The sequence below is a fragment of the Podarcis tiliguerta genome (genome assembly GCF_965153285.1).
Source record: "Podarcis tiliguerta genome assembly, chromosome: 17".
Lineage (NCBI taxonomy): Eukaryota > Metazoa > Chordata > Lepidosauria > Squamata > Lacertidae > Podarcis > Podarcis tiliguerta.
Genome location: NC_139550.1, coordinates 39,198,938 through 39,216,772, shown reverse-complemented (window position 1 = coordinate 39,216,772; position 17,835 = coordinate 39,198,938). Strand labels below are relative to the sequence as shown.

At 46.4% G+C, this 17,835-nt stretch overlaps 1 protein-coding gene and 1 long non-coding RNA gene across 5 annotated transcripts in view; one reads left to right on the top strand and one right to left on the bottom strand.

Annotated features, from left to right (window-relative positions):
• The window catches only part of S1PR2 (sphingosine-1-phosphate receptor 2), a 49,407-nt gene extending 34,869 nt beyond the window's left edge, over window positions 1-14,538 (bottom strand). The window contains exon 1 of one of the 2 annotated variants that reach the window (XM_083421126.1): window positions 14,399-14,538. The gene's annotated coding sequence lies outside the window, so the exon portion shown is untranslated. The remainder of the gene's footprint in view (window positions 1-14,398) is intronic. The other variant, XM_083421124.1, reaches the window with a different exon arrangement.
• A 251-nt stretch (window positions 14,539-14,789) lies between these two features.
• Window positions 14,790-17,835, top strand: part of LOC310668167 — a 38,510-nt gene continuing 35,464 nt past the window's right edge. For 2 of the 3 annotated variants that reach the window (XR_014506633.1, XR_014506635.1), the window contains exon 1: window positions 14,797-14,872. This is a non-coding gene — a long non-coding RNA (uncharacterized lncRNA). Of the gene's footprint in view, window positions 14,873-17,835 lie in introns of all 3 variants that reach the window. The other variant, XR_014506632.1, reaches the window with a different exon arrangement.

Here is a 17,835-nt window from a genome sequence, read left to right as displayed (position 1 = left end):
AAAGTATGGTGGGGATTTTTTCTTGATTTTCTTGTTTTATCTTTTTGTAAACCGCTTTGAGGATTTTTACAATCAAGTTGTGTATAAATTTTATAGAAATAAATATATAATAAATAATACAGCAGGAGCTGCTTTCTGTGAACCATGCCTTGCTCTATAAATGCAGGGGGCAGACAACTTCTGATCACATGACTGCAGAGGTTTTTAGCCCAGCCACATTCACTCCCCTACCAAACCCCTTCAAAGGCTGCATTTCCAACCTTCGGTTGGTTGAGGGTTCCTCAAATGCGTCTCCCCTGCTGTTCAAGTGATGCTTGTTCTCATCTCAGGTGTGAGGACGTTTACAAAGTGAATCCTGCACCTGGCAGGATTCCCGCACTAAACCAGGATGCTGAGATGCACCAGCACAGCCAGCCCCAAAATCATATCCAGGCATGTCCCAGCCTACAGCTCAGGGCTGTTGAGTCACTGGCAGAAGCAAGAGGGAATACTTGTTTGGGAGCAGGGAGGGAATTAACTACTGGGAAGCCAAGAAGAGAAAAGAGCTACAAGCTAGAGAAAGAAACCATGCAAACAACAAAGTATTAAAATACTCTGAGTATTAAAAAATTAAGGAAGAGAGCTGAGAAGCATGCTAAGCAGGAAGATGTTAATACAGTGGTTTTCAACCAGTGTGCTGGGGCACCTTTGGGTCAGTGGTGCCTCTGTCCCTCTTTCCTTACCTCCTTCTGATGCCCTCTCGTGTCTGCCTCCCAAAGGCTTGCACAGCTGTTTGTTGCAGCAGCCCTGGCTACCAGCTCTCCAGGTGAAGGGTGCCTCTGGGGACACAGGCCTGGCAGCACCCACTGCTGTCTCCCAAGGTAAACTGCTAGCCTCATGTTCACCTTTGGTCAATCTTTGTTGGGCCACTAAGGCTGGGGGCATCCTCTTCCCAGGCCCCTGTGGGGCAGTGTGAGGAGGCACCTCTCTTTGGGGTGGAGTGGGGGGTAGCTCAGAGACCAGGGACAGCAGCAGCGGCTGCCCAGAGGACTCTCAAGGAGAGGAGGCTGAGGGAACACTCCACAAGGCAAGGTGTTCGAAAAAAGTTGAGAGGCTGCCAGCTCTGCAGGCGCGGGGGGGGGGGGGAGATAACTGGGCTCGTGAGCCCCACAGGGGTGCCACATAAAGAGTGTAGTTGGTCAAGGTTAAAAACCTCCGCGTTAATATGTTAAGAAGAATGGGAAATGAAGAATATCCCCAAACAACAGATGAATGGGGGACCAAGAGACAGCAGGCAGGCTGAGACGCATGAGTGCTTGAGAGGCACATCACAGTGGGAGGCAGCTGTAGCTGGAGTCAGAGTCAGAGCTGGAGTAGTTTTCAAGCAGCTCAGAGACTATACAGTCCAGATGCAGCAACCGAGAAGTGCTATTGCTGCTCCAATGGCTCAGGCAGCCGTTAATGACGTGTACAGCCCTGCACTCCAGAAGGAAAGTCTGACGGGAAGCATCAATACATACAAGCTGAAGGCTTGTGCCAATGCATCACACACACCCCAGAACTGACGCAGAGGGTTGCTTGTGCTCTGTGTTGCAAATGCTAAAATTCTGCATCAAGAAAAGTTGAGTTCTGCAATCTGTTCAAATTATGCAAACAGAATTATGCAAATCAATTATGAGTTTATACATGACAGGAAGGGGCAAAAAGTTGCAAAGAAGCCTCGTCCACAGTCACTAGAGATCATACTCGGCAGCTCCTCTTTCTTTTGAGATTGTGAAAGCATTTTTTAAAATTACACTTATCTTCCACCTTTTTCTCCAAGGAACTCAAGGTAGTGAAAATGGGTCTCCTTTTCCTCATTTAATCCCCACAAAAACCCAGTGGGGCAGGTTAGGCTGAGAGGAAGTGAGTTCTGTGGCCAAGTCTCCCAGCTCCTAGTCTGACACTCTTCTACCACTGCACCACACTGGCTCACATTTGGCACAGTTTCAATCATATATTTGCAGCCAATAGGACTAGTTTCCCCTCCTCTTTCAGCTAAAGCTAAGAGTCTTTTGGAAGCTGAATTCTGTGCTCGGTCCCTCATTCTGCATTTTCTTCTAAGATCCCACAGAATTATGATACTGTATAGGTATAGTTCTATGGATACTGCATAAAGCCACTACTGTATTCTGATAATCCCTCCTTAGTGGATTTCTAATTTTTTAATTTTATTAAATATAATTTCACAAGATTGCAAACAATATTCTATATTCAGATGTGAGATTCAAAACACTAACAAAGAAAACAATATATAAGGGCAAGAAAAAGAGAGAAAGAAGCAGACCGAATTGACCCATGAGGCACAGTTCAATGGGGAAGTTCTCTTGCACAAGCCCCTTTGAAATGAATGGAAGCTGCCCAAGGGCACAGAAGTCCCCCACCCCCCAATGGATAACTTTGATAAATGCTCAGACACAAAATACACAGCAGGGGCTTTTAGATCAGTCACTATCTCCTAGCTTCACTTCTCTGGGATTCCCCTGGCAATCTCAAAGACTGGATTATTGCCATATGATGCATGTGGGCTGGGGCAAAAGCTGCCGCTTGTGCACAACTTGATGGTGAGGCTGCTGAGGGGAGTGAGCTACTGCAAGCAGGTGGTTATACCTTTGCTAAAGGAGCTGCACTGGCTGGCAGTCTGCTGCCAAGTCAGGTTCAATGTGATGTTACCACAGTGTTACCTCAGGTTAAGAACTTAATTTGTTCCAGGGGTCCACTCTTAACCTGAAACGGTTCTTAACCTGAAGCTTGCTTTTGCTAATGGGGCCTCCTGCTGCCGCTGGCGTGCAATTTCCGTTCTTGTCCTGGGGCAAAGTTCTTAACCTGGAGCAACAACTTACTGGTTAGTGGAGTCTGTAACCCGAAGCGTCTGTAACCCGAGGTACCACTGTAATTTATAAGGCCCTATGTAGCTCTAAACCCGGTTGCTTGAGAGATGGCATTATCTCAGTAGAACCTTGCAACCCATGGAGACGTTTCTCCCAAAAGTTCCAAAGATTTCAAATACCCACACTGTATTAACTCAGAGCAGGGCCTTTAGTGTGGTTGCCCCTGTTCTGTAGAATAGCCTTCCTGTCAAGATAAAACAGGCAGCACTATTTTCATGCTCCAGAAACCATTGAAGACATATTTGTTCCAACAGGCTTTCCTAGCTGGATAAATGTGTATTTGCCATGGAATTTGTTTTGATTTGTATTGCTTTTGTTTTGTTTTAAATGTCTTGGCTGTCTTTTTAACTGTCTTTTTGCTGTTTTTACTGTACATTGCCTTGAGATGGTTGGTGGTTAACAAATTATTGATAATAATAACAGCAAACAAGTTGGGATCTGGTTATCAAAAAGACCACCTTTTTCCGTACGGACTTGGCTGTTTACTAAGATCTACCAATCAGGCCTTCCTGCCAGTGTTAGAAATTCAGATATATAAGTGATGCATCAAATGCTCCTTAAACCAGGTTACAGTCACCAAAACGGTATGTCTAGCTGCCACTTTTGGGTAAGACAGCTCTAACATCTTATTTTTCTAATGATGGACTGATTGCGAGTGATTCTCAGTTAAGCATCCAGCTAGTTCAAATGATAACCTTGAGCTAGGTTAAGAACTTTGAGAGCTTAAAGAAGAAAAGTCACTTGATCCAGGGACAGGCCACACAGAAACTGGCCTGTTCCAACCTCTTTTTCTTAATAGTGACTGTGCCTATTCAGGCTGCACAGAAAAAGCATTTTGGTTTCTGAAATTCATTACAATTGTTCAGATAAAATAGAACTGATAGAATTCTACAGGATGTGGTACTAGTGTGTGAAAACAGTCAAGATCCAATGATCCCCAAGCATGCACCTCCAGATGGTGGAGATGTGAGGCTTCATCCTGGCTCCCAGGCATCATCACTTGGTCGCACGTGGTTGATAGACAGGTGCAATATGTGCCTGGCTGATTTTGAACACTGCTTCCTGCTTCCTTTTTTACCTGCTCATGTACATCTTTTGGAGCATAGGAGCCAACTCCTAGGGGCCAAGGTCCCTTTGCCCCCCCCCATAAAATATTTGAGGGGGCTGCCCCCCCAGTTGATGGGCATTGCCATTCAAATACTGTATGTTTGGCGTGTCATGTGATCAATTATGTGGGGTGGGGATTACCCCCCTCCCAATATTTTATTCAAATTGGCACCCCTGTTTTGGAGGGTCTTTTCTGTTTTGGCACCCAGCTTCTGGAATTACCATCCTTAGTTGTGTTTTGACACTTGTTAAAGACCTGTTTGTTTGTTTGTTTGTTTGTTTACTCAACCAAGCATTTGCTAATTTTTAGACCCTAGCTTTAAGTAATATGTTTTCTACTGTAGATTGTTTCATTAATTATTTTACAGTAATTTATTGGTGTGCAATTGTATCCTGTACACCACTCTGGAATTTTATAATGAAGGGTGGTATATAATTATTATTATTATTATTTTAAAAATACAATATTGTTTTCAGAAATGAAGAAATAATCACAGTCCTGTTGTACACAGAAAAGAGCAGTAAAAGTTTGGCTCTTTCCCATCAGCCAAGGCATACTGATGCGGGGAATGGAAGTTCCAGTTCACATCATGAACAAGAATCAAGGATGCAATCTTGTGTATAAGGAATGTGTGATCATTACACAACTTGGAGGGTGGTAGTTGCCCTGGCTTAATTCATGCAGACCACAAAGGTACAATCTTATGAATGCACCCCTTTGAAAATGCTAAGAGTGGCTCAAAGGTCGGTACACTCCCTCACTGGGTGACCGCTGGCTCAACAGAAATAAATAAAAACCAAGTTAGAACCAAGTTGTCACTACATTCGCAAAACTAGAGAAAAATATGAGAAGCACAAAAGCTGGAATTGGCTGAGAACAGAACAGACATGACGTATTGCATCAGGAGGTCTGGTTTGGTTATGGATGGCTCAGCAACTCCACAAGCAACTCACGTGATTACCTTGAGAGGACATTGCTGCATTGTCCTCATTTGCACATCACTATACAGTGGTACCTCCGGTTACAGATGCTTCAGGTTACATACGCTTCAGGTTACAGACTCTGATAACCCAGAAATAGTACCTCAGGTTAAGAACTTTGCTTCAGGATGAGAACAGAAATTGCACGGCGGCAGCGGGAAGCCCTATTAGCTAAAGTGGTGCTTCAGGTTAAGAACAGTTTCAGGTTAAGAACAGACCTCCAGAACGAATTAAGTTCTTAACCCGAGGTACCACTGTAGTTAAATTTAACTATAGTTTAAAGGTGAACAGAGAAAGAATTGCAGCCACTTCACTCCTTCTCTGTTCCGCCATGGTTTGCCTTAAATCTGTGGTTTGTTTTCCCCAAGTAAACAATAAGCAGTAAGTCAAAAACAAAATGTGCTTATACTGTAGCCTGTGCTTTGTTGTTTGCAGAAAGACAAACCATGATTCTTGTTTCTGAGAGCAGGGGGCCATACTAAAATGCCTGCGATTTCAGCAGTGTGTACCAGCAGGCTGCGCTTTCACTTTGTACCACAATGAAGGTTAACTGTGGTTTAAAGTGACATGCAAATAAAGCCACTGGATCACTTGTGGTGCTTCACTAGGGCAATGACCATTTTGAAGTTAGGCTGCTCATTTGTCTTGTCCTAGAGCAGGGGTTCCCAATTAGCTAAGTACCACAGACCCCCTGTTTTTCAAATGTCAAGCCATGGAGCTCCTATTTTGGAAAATGCTGGTATCTCTGTGGTAGTTTTTGGTATGTGAATGGTGCCCTGGACCCCCTGAGTGGGTTATGCAGATCCCCTGTGGTTCGCAGACCACCAGCTGGGAACCACTGCCCTAGGAGAGAAGATAAATGGAGCCATCTTGCCTCAAGGCAAGGCATGGGGAGTACCGCACCTCAGTCTTAAGGAAGTTGTAGGGCTGGGAAGAGAACACACAATTCTAAAGTCTGTTCCATCAAAAGCAGAAGAAAAAAGGGAAGAGTGTGTCAGACACAGAAATGCGGAAAGGGGGAGATGATGACATAAAGGTTTCCTAGGTCTGCATGAATCCCAGCCGCCCTTCAGAGGTGAGCCTGACTGCAGAGCTGAACCCTCGAAAAAGCTCGTCTTTCCCACCCCTTAGACATCAAGTCGGATGTCCCCTTCATGTTTTAAAAACAGTGCATGCACGCTGCTTCCCTGATGTGCCCCCCCTCTGCACCTGACCGGGGGGGGGGGGAGGGCCTCCAGCTCCATTTCTGCTCACTGGCACGAGTGCCTTGCCTCTTCCATAGGAACAGGGACGCCAGAAGGGAGACAGCATTTTGCAACCTTTGCATCCTTTAGAAAATATCCTCACTTCCATTTTCACATTCAATCAGGTTCCTTTTTAAAATCTGACTGTAGGTTTAAAAATAATTCTCTTCCACTTTCCATTTGCTCCTGATTACTTCTGGACTGACCTACTCACATTTAATCGGAAAGGATTCCTTGACCTTAAAAGCATCCCAAGATGCAGCCATATATCTGTTCAACACATCCAGAACAGGAAGTTGGGAAAACTACTTTTCCAAAGTGTTTATAATCCTATTAACCTTTAAAACCAATAAAAATTATTTGGATTTGAAAAAATAATCCTATTAACCTTATAGCATCTGTAGCTTTTGTCTAGGTTTTTTTGCAGTTAATCCCCCACGTTTCTCCTTCCCACCGGAAAAATTGCTTCCCCACCCGACTTTCAGCAGACTTTTAGAGGTCTAAACTTTGGAAACAAAAAACACCATTGAAGTAGGGCAAGCATGGAGTGTTCTTTCATTCCACCTGTGATTGTTCCCCAGTCCCTTTGGTCAAATCATTCATTCTACACACTGAGCACCTAACTGATATAAATCAGGGACAGAATAATCACCTCCCATCAGCCTCAACCAGCAGAGCCAGTGGTCAAGGATGATGGGAACTGCAATCCAAAAACATTTGGAGGCCCACCGGTTCTCCAAACCTTATAAATCAATTAAACACACAAATCCCTGTTCTTTCCAAGTGAGAAGGGAGGCTGAGGGAATTGACTTGTGTTGATTAACATTGCTGTATTCTCAGAAGAGGTATTTTAAGTCATTGCAACAAATTATTTCAAAAACACACTCTTTTTGAACAATGTATTTTTAAATCCATCCAAGACTGGGACTTTGAACCTTGCCCTATACCCTGCTTAATCGAAAATGGCATCTATCAGAGTTAAAATATGTCTAATCATTTTCAGCATTTCCTGATGTGTTGTGCAGCCTGTGCCCCACAATGAGCAACGAAGCAATCCAGACAACTCTCTCTCTCTTTCTCTCCTTTACACATACGCAAAAGCCAACTTGAGGAAGGGGTTATCATCACAGTCCCTCCAGGTCTCCATATTTTCCAGGGACAGTCCCAGATTTACAGAAGCTGTCCCAGTTTCTGACCTGAACCTGGAATGTCCCACTTTTCCTTTAAAAAGGTAAAGGGACCCCTGACCATTAGGTCCAGTTGCAGATGACTCTGGGGTTGCGGCGCTCATCTCCCTTTATTGGCCGAGGGAGTCGGCGTACAGCTTCTGGGTCATGTGGCCAGCATGACTAAGCTACTGGCAAACCAGAGCAGCGCACGAAAACGCTATTTACCTTCCCGCCAGAGCAGTACCTATTTATCTACGTGCACTTCGTGCTTTCAAACTGCTAGATTGGCAGGAGCAGGGACCGAGCAACGGGAGTTCACTCCGTCGCGGGGATTCAAACCACCAACCTTCTGATCGGCAAGCCCATGTCCCTCCGCTTTTCTTTAGGACGTCCCTATTTTCATTGGATAAATATTGGAGGGTATGGTAGGATGTTCTGAGGGCAGCCTTGTATTGGGAGCTTTTTTCAATGTTTAATATTTTATTATGTTTTTATATATGTTGGAAGGTGCCCAGAGTGGCTGGGGCAACCCGGTCAGATGGGCTGGGTATTATGATTGTGATTATGATTATGATTATTTAGAGCATCCCTATTTTCCCTGGAGAAATGTTGGAGGGTATGTCATCACTCCTTCAGTGGTGATTGGAACCAACACAATTTCTCTGCATAGGAGCATAATAAGCATCTCAAGAACAAGGGGGGGGGGCGGAACTTGCATCCCCGCCTTGGGGGAAAAGGTGCTTTAAAGAGTAATGTTACCATTGCTAGGAATGGCTAGCTCTGAAAGACAATGACGTGGTGGTTGGCGCTGTGCACATTCAGTCATCAGCCCCTGCTCCAACTCAGACATGGGGGCATCCTTCTGCTTACAGCAGAGATTCAGCCAGTCTGTTGAACTCAAGAGCCAGATCTGGAACACCAGAGGCAAATGCCAGAGCCCTGCTAGATGTTGATTTCTGCATTAAGCCACTTTTGTCCCTGCAGGCCTGATCCTGATCTGAGCTTTGTACATACAGCATGGACACTCCTTGTCCACCCACACCCCCTTGTGTCCCTGTCCACAAGCAGCCAAGGATGCCTTGCTAGGGAGCCAAATGCCATGAAGGCACTTCCTGCTCTGTGGAAGTTGAGAAAGACTGTAGGAGTATTAGGGTGGAGCAGATTCCTTGCAACGGATGAGGTCATCCCAGCAAGAGAGAGTTCCTCCAGGTTCCTAAATAGCACTCGTGGGTGGAGAACAGCTATTTCTTCCTGGTCTAATTTCCAGTGATAAATATCCTGCCACCCATCTCTTAATTTATCTGCCTTGGGGACATCTTGCAGCACATGGCAGGACAGCAATCCTGGCCTGATCTGAACAGCTGCAATTGCTCTATCAGAAACAGACCCCCAGCCCAAGCCTCTCCAGCACATCCGAAGCCCGAGGAATGCGGTTGTGCTGGCCACAGATATCAACAGATGGTTTTTGTTGTTTGGCGGAGATTTGGCCAGAGGCTTTGGGAAAAGCAACGAGGCAGGAGGAAGGGATGGGGGGAGCGGGGGGGGGGGATCTCTCCTAAGGATCTCTTCCCACAAGCTGGGGAGGGAGGGAAGAGAGAGAAAGAGCGTGCTGAACGAAAGCTTCGTTCTGCACTTTCCGATAGGCTGATTAGAAGATGGTGATAAAGTGAATGGAAAAGTCCTTGGTCTGTATATTCTTTAGCAAACAGAGCCAGAGGAGCACTAACAGATTGCTGGCAGGCAGGGAGTGCCATAGAATGAGAAAGGGGACAGCTGATTTGAAGGGCAGTCTGAGGAGCGTCTAAAACAAACAGCTCTGGCTGGGATCAGATCCTCATGGCCATCCTCTGTCTCAGAACTTTCTGAGTATGGAATATTTAAGGTTTGCTCCTGCTCCATTCTGAGTTCAGTAGCTGGCAGCCAAGAACAAGCACCAGTTATATGCATGTTATGTCAATGGGGTGCCCTACAGATCTTGCTGGACTACAACTCCTATCATCCCTGACCATCAGTCTGAGGCTGATACGAGTTGCATTTAACATCTGGAGGACACCACTGTGTTATGTATAGAAACCAAAATGCATTTTAAAAATGGGTTTTCCTGCCTAACTCCTGATTTGGATAAATTTATCACTGGGCCTTTAAAATTGCCCAAGAAGCACCTGACAGTCCCCAAAGAGGCAATATATGTAATTAATATGTGCACTTCGCTGAAAGGGTTTCCCTGGGTCAGTGCTGAGTAGAGTACTCAATGTTCTGTGGTAGTAAAAGCTAGAAACTCAGTGTTGCTGAGAAGTACTGTGAGACAAAATGAAGACTTTTCTTTTCTTATAACACTGTTATATGCCACAGTGCCATTATATAAATCTGCAGTGTGAGTGCCTTTGGAAAACTGGAGTTCTGACGGCTCCCCCTCCATGAGGATATTCAGGAGCTGGAAAGAGTGTTGTGGCTGGGGGGACCACAAGTCAGTGACAAGTGTCTGCATCCAAGCAGGTGGCTCCAGGTTCAACCCTCGGTGTCTTCAGCTAAAAGGGATCTGATAGCAGGTGATGCCAGTGTCCTCTGTGGGACACTCCCTGTCCGTCAGAACAGACAGTATGGGGCTGCATGGACAAATAATCAGAGCTAGTATGTATGTACCAAAAGAGAAAGCAACTAACAGTGCAATCCATGCATTGCTATTCAAAAGCAAATCTCAAGTAAGTGTGTACAGGATTACAGCCAAAAATGACCAGGAGGCTGGCTTTTTAGTTTAGAAATAAAAGATAACCAAGTTAGGAAAAAGATCAGTGCAGAGAATATGGACACAAACATTTTTGCCCTCTCTTGTAACCATGTTGAAAGGGCAGAGGATTGAGGGTTGATAGAAAGAGGTCTTTGTACAATGCAATTCAGCATAACATTGATATTTACCACTGAGATGGTTGATGGCTCTAAAAGGGGATTAGAGAAATCTGTGACTATTAGCCACATTGGCTACATGGAAACACAGTGTTCAGAAGCATTGTACAGTGGTACCTCGGGTTAAGAACTTAATTCATTCTGGAGGTCCATTCTTAACCTGAAACTGTTCTTAACCTGAGGTACCACTTTAGCTAATGGGGCCTCCCACCGCCGCCGCTGCTCCATGATTTCTGTTCTCATTTTGAAGCAAAGTTCTTAACCCGAGCTACTATTTCTGGGTTAGCGGAGTCTGTGACCTGAAGTGTCTGTAACCTGAAACGTCTGTAACCCAAGGTACCACTGTACCTCTGAATATCAGTACTGGGAGACATAAAATGAGACATGTTTGTCACTTGAGGCTTCCTGGGACATCTGGCTGACAACTGTTGGATCTTGGGTGCTGGACTCTGTAGATACTTGTTCTAATTCAGCAGGGATTTTCCTATGCCATTTATTAATTAAATTTTCTACACCTCTTGCTTGTGTAAAAACGAAAAAGTGGTGAACTGCAACATCTATATTGAAATTATCCAGCAAATACACTGGATACACACATGAATACAGTTGAAGAACTGTAGTGAGTCCTCTTTACACTTGAATGTATGCAGCCTCTTCATCAATCTATTGGTTCATCGACCCAATATCCCTTATCCTAATCCCACTACCAATTCCCTACCCTCCCTGTCATAAAACAGACAAGCAACTGTGCAGCTTCACAGTGCGTTGTTATCATCATCATCCATCCCGAAAACCTCAGCTCAGTGCATTTCCACTCTAGAGACCAATCTGCATGAGGAAAAGCATGCTGTTTCCAAGACGCAGCAGCCTTTGGGGTTGGACATGGCACCAGTTCCCATACCCAATGCCTCCACCCAAATGCAGTACTGTGACTCAAAGCAAAAGAAGGGAATCATATGATCTATGGTTCTACCAAGGCCAGTATAATTTACTTGAACAACCAACTGCTCTCCACAATGCCCTGGGCAGAGGTTCTTTCACAGCCATGCTAGAGATGCAAACACCTAAAAAAATCTCCCAAGAAAAAGATGTGCCGCCTTCTCTCATTTTCCTCAGAGCCTCATCTTCTACCAACTTTAGGAGGTACTTCTAACTGCATTCTGGACCTGGGACCATCTGCATGTGCTCGACCTCTGAGCCTTGCCCACCCTCAAGAGGACACAGAAAACTGTCAGTCCTAATAACAGACTGCAGAGGAACAACTGAGATCTGGGGACAGAGGCAACCACAGGAAACAGAGGAAAAGTGACTCCAGGGAGGACAACACAAACTCAAGATCGAGGAGTCAAATTGACAGATCATTCTGACAAAACATTTGGCACCCAGTTGTGTAGAGCAGGGGCGGCCAACCCCAAGAGTTAAAAACTGGCAGTGTTCTACCCCGGGGGGGGGGGGGTTCCAGGTCAAAGTTATTGAGCTTTTTTTACAGGAGCCAAAGTTTTTGAGCTTCTTTGGGGGGAGCCAGTGATCTACCAGTGATCTATCATGGACGTCCAGTGATCTACCTGTTGGGCATGCCTGGTGCAGAGCATCTGTCCCTCATATCTTTTTCTTTGTCAGAATAAAAGCAGGCTGGGAGGTGGCTGTTTTGAACATTAACAATATGGCCAGAGGTGAAAGAGTTGGCAGCAAACCCCTTCCATGCTGCTGATAGGAAGAACTTTCTGACAGCAAGAGCTGTTAAGACAGTGGAATGGACTCCCTTGGGATGTGGTGGTTCATTGGAGGTTTTCAAGCAGAGGTTGGGTGGCCATCTGCCGTGGATGCTTTAGTTGAGATTCCTGCATTGCAGGCGGTTGGACTAGATGACCCTTGGGGTCGTTTCCAACTCTACAATTCTATGGTTCTATGAACCCCGTCTCTGGAGCCAACAGCCTGAAAACTCTTGCATCATTCAGACATCCCATTCCTGCCTTCCACCTACTTCCAGCCCCCACAGTGCCACCCAAAGCATGGCACCTCACTATGCTGTGTGGCCCTTCCAGACTTTGATCTGAGACAGCCTTGCAGTTTTAATAAGCCTGAGAGCAAATGATAGATTTAAGATCCAATGCTTGAAGGCATAAGGCCTCTTTGAAAACTATAGGCTGGCTTGTTGTGCCGGAAGAAATAATTATTATATTAAGAGAAGCTTTGTGACCTCTTTGTGGTGCCCAAACATTACATTTGTGGTTAGGTTTCCAGGTCAAATCCTATGCAATCCTGATAATTTCTTATTATAACCATGCAGCTGATTAAAACCTGTAAATCTGCAATTTCACCGCAAATCTGTGAATAGTGTGGGCTGAGAAGCTGAGTGTGCAAGGCAGGTCAGTCCTGTGGCTTGTGTGCTAGCTTTCCATCTGAAAGTTCACTCATCAGAGTCCATCACAAGCCCCTGAGTGTTTGGGGATGCACAAGCCCTCTTTACATTTCATGCCATTACTCTGCGTGTGAGAGAGAGAGCACACACCAGGAAGTACCTAGTCCCAACTCACATCAACCATTAACCTTCTAGATTGCCTGGCTTGGCTCTCTTCCCCACTTGCAACAGAGGGATATTAATACTGGCCTCTTTTACAAGGTTGTTAGAAAGATTACCAAGATAACAGGCAGCATAGGGAACACTCAAAATATACTTTGCATCCATAGTGTGTAAACGCTGCTAGGAGGCCCCACAAGCACCATTTCAGCCTGGGCTTTCCAGGCAAAAATATGGAATACTGTATTGACGTGTGGATTGTAAAGCTCATCACAAGAACAGTCCATAACTGGGTTCAGTCTCCTTTCTTTTCATAGGTAAGGGAAGAAGATAACAATTCTCTCCCACCAACTCTCCAGTTTGTCTGTGGAGAGGCTATATTAACCATTAATGTCTTAAGAATATGCTGGAAATGACACTACAAAGTCCAGGTAAAGGTTTTTTGTGAAGATTGTATTGCATAACTAGACTTGTTCCAAGTTATTGTTGTAACAGTTTTATTATTTTCAAAAGCAATTTCTTTTGGGGGGGAGTAAGCAGCATAATCGCTTCCAACAGATCAGTGTGCTTTGAGCAACAAACACCCTTCATTAGGTGACCTGTGTGCGTTAAAGAAAATATAAGCTTTGACTGAACAGAAGAGTCTTGCTTCTTAAAATCAAAAGCTATCCTGAGCTGCCTTCAGAAGATACAGTCCCACAAATCTTCTCAACCCACATGCCCTGAATAGAGCTTGATTATTATTATTATTTTATTATTCAAAGCTTATGTTTTCTTAACACAGAGTTCCCCTCCTGAAGGGCCCAAAATGTGTCAAGGCTGTTAGAGCTTATATGTTTCCTTTGAATAAACTCATTTTTTCTGCCCCTGCTTACAGACTTTCCCCTTTTTGTGCTCATTCTGGGATGTTCCCTCAAGCTGGACGGGACTGCAAGATACCTTCTGTATACAAGAGAAGGGGGGGGGCTTCCTATCCAAGTCATTCACTTCCTTGGAGAAAAGCAGAGCAGGAGGGCAATAGCTGAAGCTGGAAGCGGACTGGAAGCGGACTGACCTGCGCGGGGAGGCAATGCGCCTCTGGAGGCTGTGCATGCAGAGATGCTCTGCCTCCCCGCCCCCCCGCCTCCCCCCCCCATGCCCGCCGGCGGAGGGACAGGCAGTTTGCTTTCGATATACTGTGCCCAATGACACGAAGCAGGAGCAGAAATAGCAAATCTTGTCTTGGGCCTTCAGTCCGGACGGGGGCCAAGGAGGACTCCGGGCTCCCGCCCCACCCCTTCAAAAAGTCGCGGAAGAGCGTCCCCCGCGTCTTGCAGGGCCAGGGAGAGCCTCGCCACCGGCCCGCGTCGCTCGCCGGGGCCCGATCCACCCCTCCCTGCGAGCCGCCGCCGCCTCCCCGCCCGGCTCCGCCGAGGGCGAGCCCAGCGCTGCGCCGGGTCGGGGAGAGGGCGGCCTGGCCGGCGGGGAGGGAGCGAGGGCGCGGGCAGCGGGGCGCGGGATGCGCCGCGGGAGGAGCGGGCGGGCGGGCGGGCGAGGGCGGTCCCGGCTGGGCTGGGCACTCACCTCCAGGCGGCGGCGGCGGCGGCGGCGCGGGGGCTCCTGCGGGCCGGCGGGGCTGGCCGGGTGGCGCGGCGGGGCTGGCCAGCTGCCTCCTCCATCGCAGCGTCCGCCCGCCCAGGCGTCGGGGCGAGCCAGCGGCGCGCGACAGGCGGCGGCGGAGGCGGAGGGAGGGCGGGAGGCGGCGCGCCGACGGCGGGGCCGCGCTTTCCCCGGCAGGGGGAGCTCCGCCCGACGGTGCTCGCGTCCCGTCGCCTCTTCAGGGCGGGCTGCTCTGGAACCGGGAGAGCGGGGCCGGGGGCGCTCGGCGTCCTGGGCTCCGTGACGCGGCCGGGGCTTCCCTTGGCCCCCAGTGCTTCCTTCCAGTCGGCCCTCTGCTGACGGGGCTTCTCGGAGGGAGATGAACCGGACACATGAAAGTGCCCCACAGCCCCAGCCCTGGCGGAGGCAGAGCCGAGGTCTCTGAGACGCAACTGGTTGGTTAGTTCAGCATTTTTTATTTATTTCCTTGATGGGGGGCAGCCCCACCCCTCCCGGCTACCGGTGGCCGCAGCACAGGAGCAGAGGCGGGTTGATAAGCTGGCAACCTATTTGCAAGGCCAGTTTCTGCTGCAGGATTGCTGGAAGGGAGCACTGGAGCGCATTGTGTGCTGGCAGTGCCAGTTTTGCAGATGGAGGTGGCCAGGTGGGCATTTGGGGTCAGGTGTTCTCACAAGTTTTGAATGAGCAGGATTCCAGTTTTTCAGAAGCGATTGAGAAGGTGCTCCTTGTTGCAGCTGCACATTATATAAAAGAATTACCAAATTAGGGTGGTCTAGTGGAAAGGAGGACAGGGCTCTTGCCCCTTTAGTAGCCTCCTCTTCACCCATGTTAAAGGTACAGGACCCCTATCTTTCCATCTGGCCAAAATTAAGTGGGTCTCACTATTAGGAATGCAAATCTATTATTAAGTTAATATGTGATAATAACATACACCATTGTGCAAATTAGTTGAAACAAAGCATGTTTTCTATCTTACTCTTAATCCTGTACTCAAAGCAAACATGAAAAGTCAGTTGATCGTTATGGTGTCGGAGCCTGCAGCCAAGAGAAGGAATGATGCGCTCGCCACAATATATTGAGGTTCTACGAAAGAGAGTTATTCCAGAGCTGGAAAAGAGGCATCCTGATGGTACTGGGTTATTGCAGCAGGACCTAGCCCCTGTCACACATCGAAAGCGGCGAAGAAATTCATGACAGAGCAGCAAATACAAGTACTTGATTGGCCAGGGAATTCCCCGTACGTAAATCTCATTGAGAATTTGTGGACTACAGTATATGCAAAAGTCGCCTCCGTGCTGTAGACTGTACAACTATGGAGAAGCTCATTCAGGCTCTGATTCAAGTGTGTGTTATAACCTGAAAGAGATTTCATGAAAATGTTTTGCCGTTGGTACCTAACACCTTCAAAACTGGCTAAAATGTATAAAACCAAGTCGAGCAATTGTTGGAGATGCAGAGAGGCGGAAGGCACAATGATACACATGTGGTGGAACTGTAAAAAAAAGAGAGAATTTTGGGAAATGATATACAATGAGCTTAAGAAAATGTTTAAATTTTCTTTTGCAAAAAAACCCTGAAGCCTTTCTGCTGGGTATAAGGAGTAACGATATTTCAAAAAATATAAGGAGAATTTTCATGTATGCAATAGCCGCAGCAAGAATCTTAATAGCTAAAGGATGGAAAGGAGAATCCATTCCTACTAAGTAGGACTTGCAGGTGAAAATGCTAGAATACGCTGTTAGCAAAAATGACAGGAAGACTTAGAGATGATACAGAACAGTGATTTAATAGAGAATGGGACACTTAAAGAGTATACATAAAAGAACATTGTAAACATCTAAATTCTTTGGCAGGTCTTGATTGACCCCTGAAAGACACTAGGAAACTTTACAAAACCAAGACAATTGAGACAATTTATGAGAGACAATGGAAAGTGTACAGTCAAAAATGTAACTTAGGAACCACGTTGGGGTGATCGGAAGTCATAATGGAATCTGTTATGTATGAATCTAATTTTTTTCTTTTTGTAATATGTATTGATCTTGGATTGTTTTGTCGATTGATTTTTGCAAAATTAATAAAGCATTAAAATAAAAAATGAAGCACCACAAGTTCTTCTTCCCTGCTTTACACCTTCATATCTAGTATCTCTTTCCCAGGTATGGGGCAAACCCATTTCCAGTGGTGGCACCAGAAAAGAATTATGGGAGAGCACTAAATGGGCAAAGTGCATTTTTTGGAGAGATGAGGCTGCAACAAGTGCCCTTCTTCCAAGGAACCACAGAGGTGCAGCGGGAGGGAACTCTTTGTCCAGGGAGCTGCTCCCTTGCCTCTCCCCTGGTCCTCCTAGGATCTCTTCCCCCATCCATTGTAACAAACAGAATATTGATTTTGCCTGACAGCAGGTTGGGAATGTGAATGAGCCCAATAAATGAGAAACAGAGAAACTGTGATGGTGGCAACAACCTCCCTCAAAACAGAAGTTAGGTTTTCTGGGTTTCAACCTTAAACTTTGCGCACACATGCTGGGAGCCTGATCCCATCTGCGCTTCCTCAGGGGCACTCCCAGTAAGTATGCATAAGATTGCAGCTAAGGCAGAATGCATAAGGAATCCAATCAACTACTTGACTGGACAGGATTGCTTGGGCTTCCAGTCAAGTAGTGTGCAAAGTGAAATTAGTTTCACCCTCAGCTATCATTGTGACATTTGAGGAAGGCCCATAGCTCAGTTGTAGAGCAACTGCTTTGCATGCAGAAGGTCCCAGGTTCCGTCCCCAGCATCTCAAGTTGGCCGAGAATTTCCCCTGCCTGAAACCCTGGGGACCCGCTGTGTGTTGGTGTTGGCAATACTAAGCCAGATCATGAACCAATGACCTGACTTGGTACAAGGCAGTTTCATGTGTTTCCCTGACATTGACATTGCAAGGAGTCCTTGGTCTCTTGCAGATCATGTAGCCCAGCTCCCAGGTAAACTGTGACACTGAGGTGTCAGGAGCTACACACATAACCCCAGGACTTGGTGAGTCCCAGCACCTCTCATTTAGAGGTTAAACCACTCATGCCATATTAATGCATGCATTATTTAGGAGAAAACATAATATACCCATGCTCAATAGCCAGTCTATAAAAGCCTTTAAAGGGTCAAGGAACAATTCTTATTGCATGTGGGAGTCAGATGTCCTTCCCCCCCGATACTCTTCTTTCCCTAACATTGAACAAACTAATCATTTCAGCCACTTGGACAACAATAATACAATTGGAGCCAGGGCCTACGATGGCACAGCATTGGGAGAGTTTTCAGTCCTGCAAATGTGAAGCAAGTACCTATGAAGTGTGTGCAGACTACTTTTCACCTCTGACTAATCACAACCAGCCTCCACATGCCTGGGATTGGACAGAA